This window comes from Papio anubis, chromosome 20 (genome assembly GCF_008728515.1).
Source record: "Papio anubis isolate 15944 chromosome 20, Panubis1.0, whole genome shotgun sequence".
NCBI classification, from domain to species: Eukaryota; Metazoa; Chordata; class Mammalia; order Primates; family Cercopithecidae; genus Papio; species Papio anubis.
The window spans coordinates 18,630,122-18,649,401 of NC_044995.1; the positions used below are offsets into that span (position 1 = coordinate 18,630,122).

The window sequence follows — 19,280 nt, forward strand, 5'->3', positions numbered from 1 at the left end:
TTGATATAATGATACCTTAGATAGATACCCAAGGGAAAATACAAATCATTCTGTAAAGGGAAAAGGAACAAGGTGGGCAGGGAGAGGAGTGGAGGACAGAGACCGTTCACACATCCACACAGAATTGATTTTGAAGCATATAAATGCATAACCTATTTTTTTTTAAGTGCCACAAATAAAAACAAAGTGGGAGTGATGGGGAGAGGGTCAGGGAAGGCCTGTGAGAGCAGGCCCGAAAACATCCCTCCACAGGACTGCTCGATACTGCCTGACTCTCCCCACCCACCGGCCTATGGATTCCCGAGGGCAGGCCTAGACCTGCTCTGGCTCCCAGCCAGTGGCCTGCCACGCAGCCAGGGCCCAAGAAATACTCAGCGAGGTGTACGTGGAGGTACCAACAGACCCACCGCCAGCCACACCTGGACATGCCCACGGCTTGCAGCTGGGCTCTGCTTTTGGGCAGCACAGTTAGCATGCAAGGAAAGTGCTGAGAGCCGACCGTCTTTCCAATGCACATTGCTAAAGGAAAGTGTGTAGCGCAGGGATCAGCAAACTTCTTCTGTAAAGGGCCAAAGAGCAAATATTGCAGGTTTGGGGGGAATGGGTCACACTTGTCTCTGTTGCAACTGCTCAGTTCTGCCACTATAGCGTGAGAACAGCCACAGACAATACACAACGAAATGGGCGTGGCTGTGTTCCAATAAATATTTATAGACATTGAAACCTAAATTTTTTTTTTTTTTTTTTTTTTGAGACAGAGTCTGGCTCTGTCGCCCAGGCTGGAGTGCAGTGGCACGATCTCGGCTCACTGCAACCTCTGCCTCCCGGGCAGAGGCAATTCTCCTGCCTCAGCCTCCTGAGTAGCTGGGATTACAGGCATGAGCCACCATGCCCAGCTAATTTTTGTATTTTTTTTCAGTAGAGACAGGGTTTCACCATGTTGGCCATGCTGGTCTCAAACTCCTTACCTCAGGTAATCCACCCGCCTCGGCCTCCCAAAGTGCTGGGATTACAGGCGTGAGCCACCGCGCCTGGCGAAACCTAAATTTCATATAGGTTTACGTGACATGAAATTGTTTTAATTTTTTTAACCTTTCAAAAATGTGAAACCCATTTTTAGCTCCCTGGCCATACAAAAACTGGCAGCGAGTTGGATTTGGCCAGCAGGCTACAGCTGGCCACCCTTAATGTTGAGCCCGGCTGCCGTGTTTACAGATCTGCCTGTACACATGACTTCTGAAAGGAGATGTGAGAAACAGGTCACAGTGGCTGCTTCTGTGGAGGGTTTGGGTGTGGAAGAGAAACTGCCTTTTTCTGGTTTTGTTTTTGAGACGGGGTCTCTATCATCCAGCCTGGAGTCCAGTGGTGCAATCACAGCTCACTGCAGCCTCAACCTCCTGGACTCAAGCAGATCCTCCCACCTCAGCCTCCCAAGTGGCTGGGACTACAGCCCTGAGCCACCGTGCCCAGCTAATTTTTAAATTTTTTGTAGAAACAGGGTCTCACTATGTTGTCCTGGCTAGTCTGGAACTCCTGGACTCCAGTGATCCTCCTGCCTCAGCCTCCCAAAGTGTTGGGATTACAGGTGTAAGCCACCGTGCCTGGTCTGACTTTTTATTTTTAAATATTGTACTGTGTGCAAATTAATACAAATAATATTGTTTTAAACTTAATAGTAGAGAGAGAAAACAGGCTGTGCATGGTATAGAAGGACAAACCAAAGCTTTGGAGCAAGAGACCACGGCCAGAATCCCACCTCGATTCCTTGCTTGCTGTGCACCCAACAGGGAAGTTATTTTCCCTCTCTGAGCCTCAGCACAATGGGGATCATATACGGGCTTCATGGGCCACTGTGAGGATTCCATGGGTTAATTCCTTTGCACAGTTCCAGGCACCTGGAAAGCGGTGGCTCTTATTATCTTTGCTATTAAGAGTCATTCATGGGGAAAAGTCCCTCTCCAAAGGAAGGCCCTAAACATGTGGCTCTGAAACTCCCCTAGAGAGCCCGCCCAGTCCCACGGCCCATCACCCAACTGTCCACAGAATAGATGCCTTGTGACGTGAGGAGGCTCATTTGTATTAGCAACTGCATTCCACAGAGATGCATCCTGGAGCCACGTCTGCACATCCGGTTCAACAAAGAAGGCAGCCAGCTCCCCAACTCTGGGTCTGCCCTCAACTGTCACACTGGGCAGGCTGCAGGACTAAATTATCTCATGCACCTATGAGATAATTTAGTCCCCATTTAGTAAACACCTACTGGGTGCTTGGACACCCCTCTGAACCTCATCCTGGAGGCTAAAGGTACAAACATGGGTTTCTTTAAAATAACTAGTGGGATGCTTCGGTTGTGTGTTCCATAAAACTCTCGCACTTCCCTGTGTGTTTATTCATTCAGGAAACATTTATGAAGGAGCTCCTATAGGCCAGGCACTGTTCTAGGCATTTAGTTTTAACCAGGACCCTCAATTTTTGGACTACAGGGCTTGTGAGGAGGAGACTGTGCAAGTCACTGTCCCTTGTGTGTCTTCTGTGCTCAGCAGAGCCCATGGCACAAAGCAGGGAAGTAACCAACATTTGTTGGGTCCAATTACTGAGCTTGGAGGACATGGGTGCTCTGGGCCTGCCTGGAGCCTGGAGTCTCTGCCCCAACTTCTGGTGACAGCAGCCCACTTTCCCTGGGGACAACTATTTCTCCCTCATTCCTCCTAGTTCTGTGGGGGGTCGGGAGGGACTGCCAATCATGGGACCTGCACACCCACCCGATCCAAACTGGGCTAATGGCTGCCTCTTGTTCAGGGATTTCAATTTCAAGCTGCCAATAAAAATAATAATGAGGCCGGGTGAAGTGGCCCATGCCTGTAATCCCAGCACTCTGGGAGGCCAAGGCAGGACCTCCGGATCACCTGAGGTCAGGAGTTTGAGACCAGCCTGGCTAACATGGCAAAACCCTGTCTCTGCTAAAAATACAAAAATTAACTGGGTGTGGTAGTACACGCCTATAGTCCCAGCTACTTGGGAGGCTGAGGCAGAGAATCACCTGAACCCAGGAGGCGGAGATTGCAATGTGCCGAGATCACACCACTGCACTCCAGCCTGGGCAACAGAGCAAGCCTCCATCTCAAAAAAAAAATTTTTTTAAATAAAATAGAAATAATAATGGTAGGCTAGGTTGGGAGGTGGTTCATGCCTGTAGTCCCAGCACTTTGGGAGGCTCAGGTGAGTGGACTGCTTGAGCCCAGGAGTTCAAGACCAGCCTGGGCAACATGGCAAGACTCTGTCTCTACAAAAACATACAAAAAATTAGGCGGGGATGGTAGCACACGCCTATAGTCCCAGCTACACAGGAGGCTGAGGTGGGAGGATCACCTGAACCCAAGAGGTTGAGGCTGCAGTGAGCCGTGTTTGTGCCACTGAACTCTAGCCTGGGTGACAGAGTGAGACCCCACCTCAAAGAAATAATAATAATGGTAATAACCACAGCAATTACATAAAAATAATAGCAGCTAGTATATATCTAGCCACATATTCTACACTAGGCACTGTTCTCAACACGTCTCAAGTATCAACTTACTGAATCCTCATAGCAACCCTCCGGTTCTCATTCCCATGTTACAGCTGACAAACTGATGCACAGAAAGCTTGAGATGCTTATGAATAAGGGGTGAGGTTGGGATTCTCATCCAGGAGGCTGGCTGCACAGTCTAAGTGCTTCACTGCTACCCTCCACTGCCTCCCCAGCCCCTGGGGTGGCAGGGCCCTAAAAAAGTGCCCAAGAATATCCACTGAGAGACATCCCAGAGCTGCTCGCCCCTTTTAGGGCCTCAGGTGGCCTAAGTTGATTTCTGTTGCTTGCAACCCAAGAACCCCGATTGATAAAGGAGATCACTTACTTGGTTTCACACTTTCTGCCAGACTGGCCAGCACTGCTTCCAAGTGCAACAATGCAGGGGCATCTTACAAATATTTTACAAGGTGGAGTCAGTGATCAGGGCACTCAGGGGCAGCCTGCATCTCCAAGAGCTGCCATCTTTCCACCCCGGGGACAGAAACACAATAAGAGATGTACAGCAGGATGAAAACCCAAGGAAATCCCTTCCAGGACAGCACTCCCTGAGACCAACTCCCCATTTCTTTTTCTTTTTTTTTTTTTTTTTAAGACAGAGCCTTGCTCTGTCAACCAGGCAGGAGTACACTGGTGCGATCTCAGCTCACTGCAATTTCCGCCTCCTGGGTTCAAGTGATTCTCGTGCCTCAGCCTCCCAAGTAGCTAGGATTACAGGTGCCCACCACCACACGTGGCTAATTTTTGTTATTTTTCGTATAAATGGGGTTTCAACATGTTGGCCAGGCTGGTGTTGAACTCCTGACCTCAAGTGATCCTCCTGCCTTGGCCGCCCAAAGTGCTGGGATTACAGGTGTGAGCCACGGTGCCTGGCCAACCCCCCATTTCTGGCTGCATTCCTGATTCCCACAACCAAGTCTCTGTGTCTGGCAGTCCCTCTCAAGCAGTTCTCTAACTTGGGTTCTGGCCTGGGTGGGGTGATTTTTTATTAGCTGTTTTTAGACCTATAACATACAAATTTTAATGACTAATTAAACTTATAGAGCCCTTGCCAGAGGCCAGGAGCTGTTCTAAAGTTTTACATATAGTAACTCATTTAATCCACCAGGCACATCCACCAATGAACTGGGCACCATGACCAATATCGCTCCCATCTTACAGATGGGGACCCTGAGCCTGGACACACTGTGACGTGCTGGTAGGTGGGGAGTCTCGACTTGTAGCCGTCTCCTCAGAGTTCAGCGGGAGTGAGGACTGAGGCGACGTGTCTAGGGCTTTCCAGCTCCCCTTGGAGGTGCCCTGCTCCCTCTCTGCTGCCATTCAGCTCTAGGTTCGGCCTACATAGCGCCTCCTCGAGAAGCCCTCCTTGCCATCCTCCCTCCCGGCCCCTGGGTCAGGCCCTGGGTTCCGCACATTAAATATGCTCTCCTCGCTCCCTGTATGTTTCCTGTTTGGTACGTATCACAGCTGCAGTTGGGACTTTGACGTTATCTGTTGAACGCCTGAGTCTCTTGGGTCCCTCCAGGCTGTCAGCTCCATGATGGCAGGGATTTGCTTAACGATGTTCCTGTGTCCAGCAGCCCAGATCTGGAGCCTGGTAGGCACCATATAGACTTGCTGAGCAACAAATTAACTACATTTTTTTGGTATTTTTTGTAGAGGTGGAGTTTCACCGTGTTAGCCAGGATGGTCTCAATCTCCTGATCTGCCCGCCTCGGCCTCCCAAAGTGCTGGGATTACAGGCGTGAGCCACAGCACATGGCCACAAATTAACTACTTTTTATAAATTCATGTTTAAAACTAGGACAAGGGAGAAGGGCTGGCCTAGAATAATGGGGAATGGAGAGATTCCATGAGAGCCACCTGTGTGTCTGATGGTGGCATTAGGGAAGGGGATGTACCACCGGGTGTTAGAACAGAGGGAGGGGAGGCTGGGATGGCACAATCACATCAACTCAAAAGTCATCATCAATAATAAAGACTCACGAAATGAAAGTGTGAAGGTAAACACAAACTCCTCTGTCCAGGCTTTCAAGCCTTTTGCTCCTGCATCTCACCCTCCGCCCTCATGACAGTACCAGCTAGAACCAGACTCTGTTCAAACCCGATCGCTGCCATGAATCAATACTTGTACCTTCCTTTTTTCGGAGAGGGGGAGACAGGGTCTCACTCTACTGTTCAGGCTGGAGTGCAGTGGCACAATCATGGCTTGCTGTTGCAACCTCGACCTCCCAGGCTCCAGTGATCTTCCCACCTCAGCCTCCTGAGGAGCTGGGACTATAGGCACGCACCATTGCACCCGGCTAATTTTTTTGTAGAGGTGGGATCTCACTATGTTGCCTAGGCTGACCTTGAACTCCTGGCTCAAGTTATCCTCCTGCCTCGGCCTCCCAAAGTGTTGGGATTACAGGTGTAAGCCATCATGTCCAGCCACAAATAAGTAACTATATGATCTTGAAGAGGTCGATGAGTCCCTACACATCAGGAAAGTGGGGTATGGCAGGACCCATCTCATAAGGTTGTTGTAAAACGAATACTGCCAGGCACCCAGGAAGTGCTCAATAAAGTCCAGTTGTTACCAGTGTTAGATCAGCATCATGCCCTTCAACCTCTATAACCAAGACAATGGGGAAGTCACTTTGCCTCTGGGCTGCCCATGTCCTGTTAATTTGCTGCCAGAGGGCTGAGCTGCCCACTGTCTGTTACTGATCTTCCTGGGATTCCAGGCCCACACATCAATCCCTCTTCCGCCTTGGGTGATCGACAGTGGATTCTGACACTTAGAATCAAGAGTTTCAATACAGCATCACCATCCAGTCATCTGAGAAGCCAACCACACATGTTAGTGCACAGTAAAAAGGCAGAGAGAGGTTGTATCAAATGTTTACCTCATAGAAATCAACTAGGATCCCCTTAGCCCTCACTACTAAGGCCAAGTAATTTAAGCAGAACAGATGCCCAGCATTCCACTTTCTGAGCATTTCCTCTGGTGTGAGTGTGGGATGGGGGGCAGGCATACACTACTCCCTCAGGCAGGCTCGGTTCTTCATCATGCGAGCAGCTCACCACTCTGAGAGGCGTTCTGGTGCTTCAAGATGAACTTTTTTTTTTTTTTTGGCCAGGCATGGTGACTCACGCCTATAATCCCAGCACTTTGGGAGGCCAAGGTGAGTGGATCACCTGAGGTCAGGAGTTCCAGACCAGTCTGGCCAATACGGTGAAACCCTGTCTCTACTAAGACAAAAAAATCAGCCAGGCATGGTGGCATATGCCTATAACCCCAGCTACTTGGGAGGCTGAGGCAGGAGAATCACTTGAACCTGGGAGGCAGAGGTTGCTGTGAGCCGAGATCACGCCACTGCACTCCAGCCTGGGAGACAAAAAAAAAAAAAAAAATGCACTTTTTTTTTATACACCATGGTCCTGAAAGCCAAACTAACTCCTCTGGCAGGTGCTTATCAGAAGAACACGTGTTTTGACCTGGGTGAGAAAGTGGCTGCAGGGGGTGTAGTGTAGTACAGTATCGACTTCTTGTCCCCCAATACCCATCCTCCTCCCTTTCCTTTAATAACGGAACCCCTACATTTTAGCCAGGCACGTGATTGACTTGAATGAGGACTACATTTCCCAGCCTCCCTTGCAGCTAGGTGTCACCATGTAACTAATCGGGATCACAGGGAAGAAGTGAAGGAAATGTGTGCAACTTCTGGGTCATGCTCTTTGAAGCAGGATAGAATTCAGGAGCTCCATTAATTTGGGGGGAAGGGGGCAGAATTACCTCTTTATTTCACTAATCTCTAACTGAAATTCAGCATTTTCTTCAATTAGGAATATAGGCAAACTATAGTCGTTTTCATGCTTATGAATTTGTTACCAACAGAAACCACAGGTATTATCATCACATTGCAGTTTTGTTGGTTTATTTTGCTAAGGCAGGGTCTCACTCTCCGGCTCAGGCTGGAGTGCAGTGGCACGATCACAGATCACTGCAGCCTCAAAATCCTGGACTCAAGGGATCCTCTCGCCTCAGTCTCCCAAGTAGCTGGGACTACAGGACACATTTTAGCACATTACCATGCCTGGCTAAGTTTTTAAATTTTCTGTAGAGATGGGGTTTTACTATGCTGCCCAAGCTGGTCTCGAATTCCTGGCCTCAAGTGATCCTCCCACCTCGGCCTCTCAAAGCACAGGGATTACAGTCATGAGCCACCACACCCAGCTCACAGTTCTCACAAACATCTCAAAATAGCACTTATGCCCTTTGTTACTTTGGAATTATGGTTGTTAGATCCGCCAATGGATTTTGCCACACTATGTCACAAATTTATCTTCGTATTTCAAAAACTACATTTTAAGACAATTAGTTGCCTTTGTCATCCTACATTTTAGGATGTAAAAACACAACTGTAAGCAAAAGGTGTCAAAGGGTTCATGACGCGCACACACACTAGGTATCTCTTTCTTATTTCTAAAGAAGTTAAACACAGTTACCACATGACTTAGTAACTCCACTCTTAAGTATGTAGATATCCAAGAGAACTGAAAAATATCTTTACACAAAAACTTATATATGAATGTTTATTCATTAGAGTTAAAACGTGGAAACAACCCAAAGGTTCATCAGCTGATGCCTGGAAAAGCAAAATGTGGTCTATCCATACAACAGAATATTATCTGTCCCAAAAAGGAATGAAGTACTGATTCATGCACAACATGGGTGAACCTTAAAAACATGACACTGAGGCTGGGCGTGGTGCCTCATGCCTATAATCCCAGCACTTTGGGAGGCTGAGGCAGGCGGACTGCCTACGCTCAGTTCAAGACCAGCCTGGGCAACACGGTGAAACCCCGTCTCTAATAAAATACAAAAGAAATTAGCTGGGCATGGTGGCACATGCCTGTAATCCCAGGTACTCAGGAGGCTGAGGCAGGAGAACTGCTTGAACCTGGGAAGCGGAGGTTGCAGTGAGCCGAGATCGCGCCACTGCACTCCAGCCTGGGCGAAAGAGCAAGACTCTGTCTTTATAAAAACAAAAAACATGACACTCAATGAAAGAAGCCAGACAGAAATGGACACTGCATGATTCCAATTACATGAAATGTCCAGAACAGGCAAATCCATAGAGACAGAAAGATTAGTGGTGCCAGGGGATGCAGGGACGGGGAAATCACAGGGAGGAATCAGAGAAGGGGGAATGGGTTCAGGGTTTCTTTTTGAGGTGGTGAAAATGTTCTGCAAATAGATTGTTACGACAGTTAAAGAGCCTGGAAAATACACTGAAAAATCACCAAATGTTTTAAAAGGGCAAATATGCCAGGTGCAGTGGCTCACGCCTGTACTCCCAGCACTTAGGGAGGCAGAGACAGGAGGATCACTTGAGCCCAGGAGTTTGAGACCTGCCTGGGCAACAGAGTGAGACTCCATTCTCCAAAAAAAAAAAAAAGAAAAAGAAAAAGAAAAAAAAGAAAGAAAAGCAGGGGAAGTGGGGGAGGAAAAAAAAGGGGGGCAAATTTTAACACTTATAAATTATATCTCAAAAAAAAAAAAAAAATGCCTGAAAAAGAAGAGGTATAACCCCTCCTCTTACATCCTCCCCACCACGGGCCAGGCTGCACACATGGCAACGACGGAGAATCATTCTGGACCATGCAGATGAAAGAAACACCCCAGGAACAGGGAGCAACAAGACGGCAGGGGCCTGGGCTGCTCACTCTCAAACTGTTTCACAGGAGGGAAATAAACTGCCCTCTCATTTAAGCCACTGCTATCCTGGGTCTGTTACAGCAGCCAAACCTATACCTGACTAATACCTGACACCTTTAGAATGTGAAGGTGGTTGTGACTCTCTAGCATGTTTGCTTTACCTGATGACTGCTGAAACTAACTCTTCTGAGATGCACTGCCCATCCACAGCACAGCCTCCATGCCTACCACCTCCTGCAGGAGAGGAGGGTTCGACCGCCTTTGCAGTCATGCCAGTTCAGGGACCTCTTCCCTCTGCACGGAGCCTGAACAGATGGCTTTAGTGAGAAGAAAGAACTGTGGCTTTAGTGAGAAGAGAGCGGCCTGGAAAACGGCTTCCAGCTGCAGGAACCTTGACAAACTGCAGAGATTCAGAATCGTATCTGCAGCATGGGAGAGTTCCTTAGAGGCAGTCCAATAACCAAGTATTAAAATGCCTGTCCTGGCCTCTTCAGATAGGAGATGACTAAGAGGCTAATTAAAAATGTGTGTTAATCGTAGTACTCCACTTAACGGGAAGTTTTTATTGTTGGGAGATGTACCATCTCCACTCCCCAAGACTCCAAAAGGAAAGTCATTTTGGGTATCACTAATACCAACCAGCCTGGAAAAATATGGCTGCAGTATGGATTCATTTAACTTACGAGTAACATTTTCACTGTGAAATTTCACCGCCAGGGTTTTAAAAACTTCCAGCTGGACTTTGTTCCCTGCTCTAGTTCAATGACGAACTAACCAGAATTTTAAATGAGTAATGATTCTATTCCAACCACATTCATTTAATAAAGGTTTTTTGTTTTGTTTTGCACACCTAGTAGGTACTGGGGATGCAACGCAAAGCAAAAAAAATAAATAAGTAACAGGTCTGGGCTTGACCTCCTGGGACTCACAGCCAGCCCCGTGAGGAAGACGGGTATTAAACATGTGAAGACAAACATAACGTGTAATTAAATATTATGATAACTGCTATGAAGCTTTGCCAGGCAGGAATAACAAGGGGCCTAGTTTACATTCAGGACAGCCCAGAAGGGCCTCTTTGAGGACTTGACATTTAGGCTAAGATCTGGATAAGAAGGAGAAGGCTAGAAGACAAGCAGTCAGGAAAAGTATTTCAGGCATAGGGAAGGGCATACACAAAGGCCGGAGGAAAGTGTGGCATATTTAAGAAATGAATATGAAAGACTGGCTGGTGTGCAGTAAGCAAGGCTGGCAAGGCTGCATCGTGTGGGACCTTATAAGCCATGATAAGGATTTTTGTTTTTGTTTTTGATTTTTTATTATTATTATAATATTATTTTAGACACAGTCTAACTCTGTCACCCAGGTTGGAGTGCAGTGGCACGATCTCAGCTCACTGCATCCTCCAGCTCCCGGCTGAAATAATTCTCATGCCTCAGCCTCCCAAGTAGCTGGGACTACAGGCACCCACCACCACGCCTGGCTAACTTCTGTATTTTTAGTTGAGACAGGGTTTCACCACGTTGGCCAGGCTGGTCTCAAATTTCTGACCTCAGGTGATCCACCACACCTGGCCCATAAGGGTTTTTTCTTTTCTTTTTTTCTTTTTAACAGAGATGGGGTCTCTCTTTATTGCCGAGGCTGGAGTGTAGTGGCATGATCATGGCTCACTGCAGCCTTGAACTCCCAGGCTCAAGTGATCCTCTCACCACAGCTTCCCTAGTAGCTGGAACTACAGGCATGTGCCACCATTCCAGGTCAGGATTTTTGAAAGTTATTGTAAGTACTGGAGCATATTAGAGAGTAATTGATTTGTTCCCTACTAGCAGCCATTGTCTCTGTTCCTAAAAAAGAACGCTATTTTCATTTGCAATCCAGTTTCGGGACATGATGTGTCAATGGGGTTCCACACCTGACCCAGGCCTAACTAAGCCAATTGACCACCTTCCCTCCCTGGTCATAGCAATGGTTAACAGCTGGACACATGACCCAAGCCAGCTCACAGTGAGTTTCAGAACTTTTGCAGAAGCTTCCACAAGAAAAAAAAAAAAAAAAAACTCACTCTCTCTTTTTCCACCGGACCTGATGTCAGGCTAGAGTTGTTGCAATCATAACTATCAGAGGACAACCAATTTGAGACTGGAAACAACTTGGGAGATCAAGGAGAAAAACCCAGCATTGGTAATAATATTATCTGAGCTCTGGCTCAAGCTGCACATAAAGCAGCTTACCCTTGAACTTCAATCATGTTATCTTCATGTCCTTTGGCCAGTTTGGGTTTGGTTTTCTTTTACCTGAGGCTCAAAGACCCTGAATGCTAGAAATGGGAAACCACTGAAGGCTTTACACATGGGGTATATCACATGATTTCATTTCTGGTTTTGGAATGAAAATCAGAAATGGAATAGAGGAGGCAAGAATAGAAGCAGTGAGCTAATCAGGACTGCAATTGTCCCATTAAGAGATGAGGATGGCCGGGTGTGGTGGCTCAGGCCTGTAATCCCAGCATTTTGGGAGGCCGAGGTGGGTGGATCACTTGAGGTCAGGAGATCGAGACCATCCTGGCCAATATGGTGAAACTCCATCTCTACTAAAAATACAAAAATTAGCTGGGTATGGTGGCACATGCCTGTAATCCCAGCTACTTGGGAGGCTGAGGCAGGAGAATTGCTTGAACCCGGGAGGCAGAGGTTGCAGTGAGCCTAGATCGTGCCACTGCACTCCAGCCTTGTGACAAAGCTAGACTCTGTCTCAAAAAAAAAAAAAAAAAAAAAGAGATGAGGCCATCAGAACCCATTAATGAAACTAACATTTACTAAGCACTTACTATGCTACAGGAACTGAGCTAAGGGTTTTACTTATATGAATCAATAACATAAGTGGCTGGGCGCCAGGGCTCACTCCTGTAATTCCAAAACTTTGGGAGGCTGAAGGGGGTGGATTGCTTGCGCTCGAGAGTTTGAGACCAGCCTTGGCAACATGGTGAAACCCCATCTCTACCAAAAATACAAAAATTAGCCAGTTGCATAACCCAGTCTCTAAATAAATAAATAAATTTTTTTAAAGTTTAACAACCCTAGTATATGGGTAATTATCATTGCTATTTTTTTCCATCAGGAGTTGAACTGTGTCCCCCTAAAATTCACGTGTTGAAGTCCCAACCTTTGGTGTTTCAGAATGTGGCCTCATTTGGAGATAGGATTGTTGCAGAAGTTGGGATCAAGCAGGGTGAGCCCCTAATCCAGTATGACTAGTGTCCTTATAAGAAGGGAAAATTTCCGGCCGGGCGCAGTGGCTCACTCCTGTAATCCCAGCACTTTGGGAGCACGAGGCAGGCGGATCACGAGGTCAGGAGTGAGCCTGGCCTGGCCAACATGGTGAAACCCTGTCTCTACTAAAAATACAAAAATTAGCCAGGCGTGGTGGTGGGTGCCTGTAATCCCAGCTACTCAGGAGGCTGAGGCAGGAGAATTGCTTGAACCCGGGGAGGCAGAGGTTGCAGCGAGCCGAGATCGTGCCATTGCACTCCAGCCTGGGCGACAGAGCAAGACTCTGTCTCAAAAAAAAAAAAAAAAAAAAAAGAAGGGGAAACTTCCACGTAGACACACAGGGAGAATGCCACATGAAGATGAGGGCAGAGATCAGGGTGCTACGGCAGAAGCCATGGAATGCCAACAATGCCCACAAACCACCAGAGGCTGGGGGAGGGGTATGGGATAAAGTCTTGATAGACCTCAGAAGGAACAAACCCAGCCCCAGCCCAGACCTTGATCTCAGACTTCTGGCCCCCTAAACTCTGAGACAATATGTTTCTGTTGTTTAGGCTACTGGTGTGTGGTACTTTGTGATGGCAGCCCTAATGAAACTGAGGTCCAGAGGGGTGAGGTCACCTGCACCAAATTTCCCAGCCAGCCGTGGAAACTGGGCCTGTCCGCCGAAGTAGTCTGTGTTCCCAACCGCTCCATTGTTGTTCTGCCCTTGCAGGAGCTGCTCCACCCCCACGCCTCCACGCACTCCTGTTTTCCACCTGCCGGACTCACATCTGCCTTTCCCCTCCCTCAGTGCCTGGGCAGACGCGCAGAATAAGTGGGCATGAATGAGTGTGGGTCTTTGGAGGCAGCCCTGGAGTGGGACAGTTCTGAACAGTGTTCTAGAGAGAAGAAAACACTGGGGAGGAGGGTGGAGGCAGATCAAAATCACCTCCCCATCCCAGATGGCTGGCAGGACAGGATCCAGCCTCTCCCATAACAGACTACAAAACAGAGCCTGCCCCAGATGGACGGTGCAGAGGGAGGTGGGCACGGCAGGAGTCATCCAGAAGCCACAGGAACAGTCCTGGATCCCAGATCAGGACTCTGCGACCCACCGCTCCACGCTGGGCTCGTAACATTCCTCCAGCTTCCATGAACCGAGGCCCAGTAGCTCTCCACGTATGGAGGAAAGGGAGCTCTGTCCAAACCTGTCCTTGCCATCGTGAGCAAGTCATTGCAAAGCATCCCTCGCTGAGCCCGAGGCAAAGGGACACGTGTGGCTGGCAGGGGCCTGAGGCCACTGTGGTGAGCTGGGAAGGATGGAGCCCGCCAGCTCCCTGCAGTGCCGATTCTCCTCCTGAGGAACATTTCTTCAAACAGATCAGTGTTCCTGGACCAAGGCTGCAGTGGGCAGCATTAAAATCCAAGTGGAATTAAAAACCAATTAGCACTTATTTCAGAAAAAAAACAGTAAGCTGTGGATCACACGGCAGGGGAGTGGGGGGAGATTCTGTCTGTGTCTAACCAAATGGTACTAGCAGAGGGGGTGGAGAACTGAGCCTGGCACACACTTTGGCCATGCAAAATAATGTGATAGATCACAGACTGCCTATTCTAACATACACATTCCCCCCAAGTGCCCACCACACACAAAGATCAGGAAAGTGGCGGGTGCTTCTGAGGTGGGCAGGAGGTGGCAATGCCCAAACACAGAACGCTGGGTCCCAGATATGAACCCTGGAGTGACAGGGGCGTGTTTCGGGAGGGTTGACATGGAATTTAATGTCATCCAACACCATTTGATGACACTGTCATCAGAAAAATTCCAGATACAATTAAGGATGCTAGAATGTAGGAACTAGGGGTGGAAGCAGGGAGGTGGGTAGAAGACAGTCTGCTGTTCTTTTCCTCAACATTTCATGACAAAAAGTTGCAAAGAAAATGCGAATCTACAAGTTTAAAACAAAAACCAGGCCCAGCAGAGTGGCTCACGCCTGTAATCCCAGCACTTTGGGAGAACGACGCAGGCAGATCACGAGGTCAGGAGATTGAGACCATCCTGGCCAACATGGTGAAATCCTCATCTCTACTAAAAATACAAAAATTAGCCAGGCATGGTGGCACACGCCTGTAATCCCAGTTACTTGGGAGGCTGAGGCAGAAGAATCGCTTGAAGCAGGGAGTTGGAGGTTGCAGTGAGACGAGATTGCACCAGTGCACTCCAGCCTGGCAACAGGGTGAGTCTCCTTCTCAAAAAAAAAAAAAAAATTAGAAATATAAAAAGAACTGATAAAATTATAATCACTGTAGGAAGCAAACATATTTCTTTTCAGGAGAGTAACAGATAAAATTGACCAAAATTATGGCTATAGAGAATCTGAATAATACAAACTAGCAATTTGATTTTAAAAGTTTATATAAAACTCTTTGCCAGAAAACAGATGAGATTCATTCTTTATAAACTATCCATGGGATGGCCAGAAAAATTGATCCTATATTAGGAAAGCAATTTTCTTGAGTTCCCCAAACGAGAATTTTCTATCACAATACTTTCATGCTAATGCATTTACATGAGAAATGAACAATTCTGGAAAAGGGTGAAGAGAATTCTATCTCACTCAATGATTCTCGACCTCAGCTGCACGTCACAATTACCGAAGGAATCTAATATATGCTGACGTCCAGGCCTCACTCTCAGAGAATCTGATTTCACTTAACTGGGCATCTTACTTTTCGAGGTCTATTTTACATTAAGAAATTACTATTAAATGCTGGCCGGGCGTGGTGGCTCACAACTATAGTCCCAGAACTTTGGAAGGCTGAGGTGGGTGGATCACTTGAGGTCAGGAGTTCGAGACCAGCCTGGCTAACACGGTGAAACCCTGTCTCTACTAAAAATAAAAAAAATTAGCCAGGTGTGGTGGCACATGCCTGTAATCCCAGCTACTTGGGAGGCTGAGGCAGGAGAATCGCTTGAACCTGGGAGGCAGAGGTTGCAGTGAGCTGAGATTGGGTCACTGCACTCCAGCCTGGATGACAGAGTGAGACTCTGTCTCAAAACAAACAAAAAGAAAGACAGAAATTACTATCAAATGCTTTAGCTGTGATAATTGTATCACTGTTGTGTTTTTAAAGAGAAATTTTCTCCTTTTATCTTATTTTATTTTTTTGAGACAGGATCTTGCTTTGCCACCCAAGCTGGAATACAGTGTCACAAACAAGGCTCACTGTAGTCTTGACCCCCCAGGCTCAAGCAATCCTCCTGCCTTAGCCTCAGACCACAGGTGTGTACCACCGTACCTGATTAATGTTTTTAAAAAAATTTTTGTAGAGATGGGGTCTTGCCATGTTACCCAGGCTGGTCTCGAACTCCATCCTGCCTCCACCTCCCAAGGTGTTGAGATGACAGGTATGAGCTACTGCATTCAGCCTCTTCTCCCTTTAGAACTATTTACTGAAATATTTATGGGTGAAGGGAAATATGATATATGGTACTTGCCTCAAAACAATGGGCTGAGGAGTGGGCAAAGTCAGAATATAAACAAAATAAGCTTGCTCACGGCTGGATAATATAAACTCTACTTCTCACATATTTGCAATTGTTCATACTAAAAAGTAAAATTAAAAAACAAAAACCACACCTAACAACTTAAAAAGCTTCCAAATTTACTGAAATATGCAGCTCAGCTACATATTTAAAATTTGGAAATTTGGAAAGACTTCTGGGTATGTCTTAAATTAAAGAGAAAATCAAAAGTCAAAACTGCTAACCAGACTTCTGGAATGGGGAAGTGAGGAGGAGCTCAGAAAAGTATTTCCCACCAAAATCAACAATGAAAGTAGACAGAATTGCCAAACACAACCATTTGAGGATTCTAGAAATCAACCGAAGGCATGTAACTACCTAAGAAGCATTTACTCAAAAACTAAATAAATAAACGCTGAACTTCAAGTAAGAACAGTGTGAGCATGTGGCGTTTAATTTGGGGTTCCTCCCATCACACACACCAACTCCATCCGTTTGACCAAGGCAGAGCAAGCCATGAAAACTTTGTGGCTGGAGGGGGGCCTAGTGCCAAACAAATGGGGAAGACCAACATCACAGCTAGACTGTGGTTACGATCTGGCTGGAGCCAGCAGCGGGCCTGGAGACTAGCCAGAAATTTAGCAGGAAGATCCAGGGAATGAGATAGCCACACCAGGCCTTGGTAAGGTCCCATGCAGCCCTGCTGGTCTGGAACAACGTGCATATACACAAGGTTGCACACAAGCTCCAGAGAGACTAGAGGGGCCCTTGCTCTCCATACATCCCCGGCCCAACATGAGGCCTTGAGAGTGTGCAAGGGAGACACCAGAAGGCCAGGCAGAAAGTAATAGCTGGGGCTGACTCAGAAACTGCTTGGGAAAAAAACAAAGGAAGAAACTGAACTTTGAAAATATTCCCCAACCCACAGACACAGATCCATTGGCAAAGGACGGAAGCTTTATTGGCTCAAGGTGTTTCAGCACTATCTTTAATCTGACCACTAAACCACGCTGAACCAAAGGCAACCCCTAGTAAGTTATGCTTAAAATTAAAACAATTTTTTTTTTAAAGAGAAAAGAAAAGAGAGTCTATACCACAAGGAGACAAACTCCAAAGAATTAGCCCAGGATACTCAGTAAACAAAACAAAAGGAGAAAAATGGTGAGGGCAACCGCGGCCTGGGAAGGGAGAGATCTGAATCCACAGTTGCTACAGTGTATGAGCAGCAACTCAACAAACTGAGGCTGGGTACAGTGGCTCACGCCTGTAATCCCAACACTCTGGAAGGCCAAGGCAGGAGGATCACTGGAGCCCAGGAGTTTGAGACCAGCCTGGACAAGATAGGAAGCCTCATTTCTACATGTATGCATGCGTGTGCACACCCACGCCAAACACACAAAGCTGGGCATGGTGTTGCATGCCTATAATCCCAACAATTTGGGAGACTGAGGCAAGAGAATCACTTGAGCCCAGGAGGTCAAGGCTGAGAAGAGCCATAATCCTGCCACTGCACTCCAGCCTGGGCGACAAGAGTGGAACCCTATCTCACACACACACACACAAAAAAGGCTGGGCGCAGTGGCTCATGGCCAGGTGCAGTGGCTCACGCCTGTAATCCCAGCACTTTGGGAGGCTGAGGCGGGTAGATCACCTGAGGTCAGGAGTTTGAGACCAGCCTGGCCAACATGGGGAAACCCCATGTCTACTAAAAATACAAAAATTAGCCGGGTGTGGTGGCGCAGGCCTGTAATCCCAGCTACTCGGGAGGCTGAGGCAGGAGAATTGCTTGAACTCAGGAGGCAGAGGTGGCAGTGAGCCAAAATTGCGCCACTGCACTCCAGCCTGGGCGACAGGGCAAGACTCTGTCTCAAAAAAAAAAAAAGAAAAAAAAAATTGGGAGACACACAAACAGTAAAATGTGACCCCTACTCAGGAAAAGAATCAGTTAATAGAAATTGCCTTCCAGAGGGCTTACAAGTTACACCTCAAACAGCTGTTACAAGTATGTTCAAATACTAAATAAAATAATGTTTAAAAAATTAAAGGAAAGTAGAAATAATCAATAGAAATTAGAAAAAAGCAACAGAAATTCTGATAACTAAAATAAAAAATTCACTAGAGGGGCTCAACAGCAGATTTGAGAAGAACCAGTGAGTTTAAAGACAGATCAAAAAAATGTATATAATCTGTACAGAATTTATATAATCTGTAAGAAAGATTGAATACGAATAAACAGGCCTTCAGAGACATGAGGGACACCATCAAAGGCATCAAGACAGACATAATGCGAGTCCATAAAGAGGAGAGAGAGTGCCATAAAAGCCAGGCGCGGTGGCTCACCCCAGCACTTTGGGAGGCCGAGGCAGGTGGATCACGAGGTCAGGAGATCGAGACCATCCTGGCTAACACGGTGAAACCCCGTCTCTACTGAAAAATACAAAAAATTAGCTGGGCATGGTGGTGGGCACCTGTAGTCCCAGCTACTTGGAAGGCTGAGGCAGGAGAATGGCGTGAACCCGGGAGGCGGAGCTTGCAGTGAGCCGAGATCATGCCACTGCACTCCAGCCTGGGCGACAGAGTGAAACTCTGTCCCAAAAAAAAAAAAAAATAGAGCCAGAAAAAAAAATCTGAACAAGTAATAGCCCAAAACATCCCAAATCTGATGGAAAACATTAGTTTACACATCCAAGAAGGCCAAGAAACTCCACACACAATAAATAAAGAGAGAGCCACACTGGACACAACGTAGTCAAATTGGTTTTGGTGTTGTTTTGTTTTTAAACATAGTCAAACTGTTGAAAGACAAACACAAGGAGAAAAGCTTCAGCATCAGTACAAATGACAGCTTGTTTCCCGCCAGAAACAATGGAGGATAGCATTTTCAAAATGCTGAAGGAAAAAAAAAAAAACTGTCAAATAAGAATTCTATAGCCAGCAAAACTATCCTTCAAAAATCAAGGTGGAAAAGGGCACAGCAACTCATGCCTATTATACCAGCACTTTGAGAGGCCCAGGCAGGAAGATAACTTGAGGCCAGAAGTTTGAGACCAGCTTGGGCAACATAGCGAGATCCCCATCTCTAAAGAAAAATGAAAAATTTAAAAAAAAAAATGGTTGGGCACAGTGGCTCACACCTGTAATTCCAGCACTCTGGGAAGCTGAGGCGGGTGGATCACTTGAGGCCAGGAGTTCAAGACCACTCTGGCCAAGATGGTGAAACCCCATCTCTACTAAAAA

At 46.9% G+C, this 19,280-nt stretch overlaps 1 protein-coding gene across 4 annotated transcripts in view; it reads right to left on the minus strand.

The window, feature by feature from the left end:
- Window positions 1-19,280, minus strand: part of SIPA1L3 (signal induced proliferation associated 1 like 3) — a 308,537-nt gene that overhangs the window by 236,790 nt on the left and 52,467 nt on the right. The gene's annotated exons all lie outside the window — the stretch shown is intronic.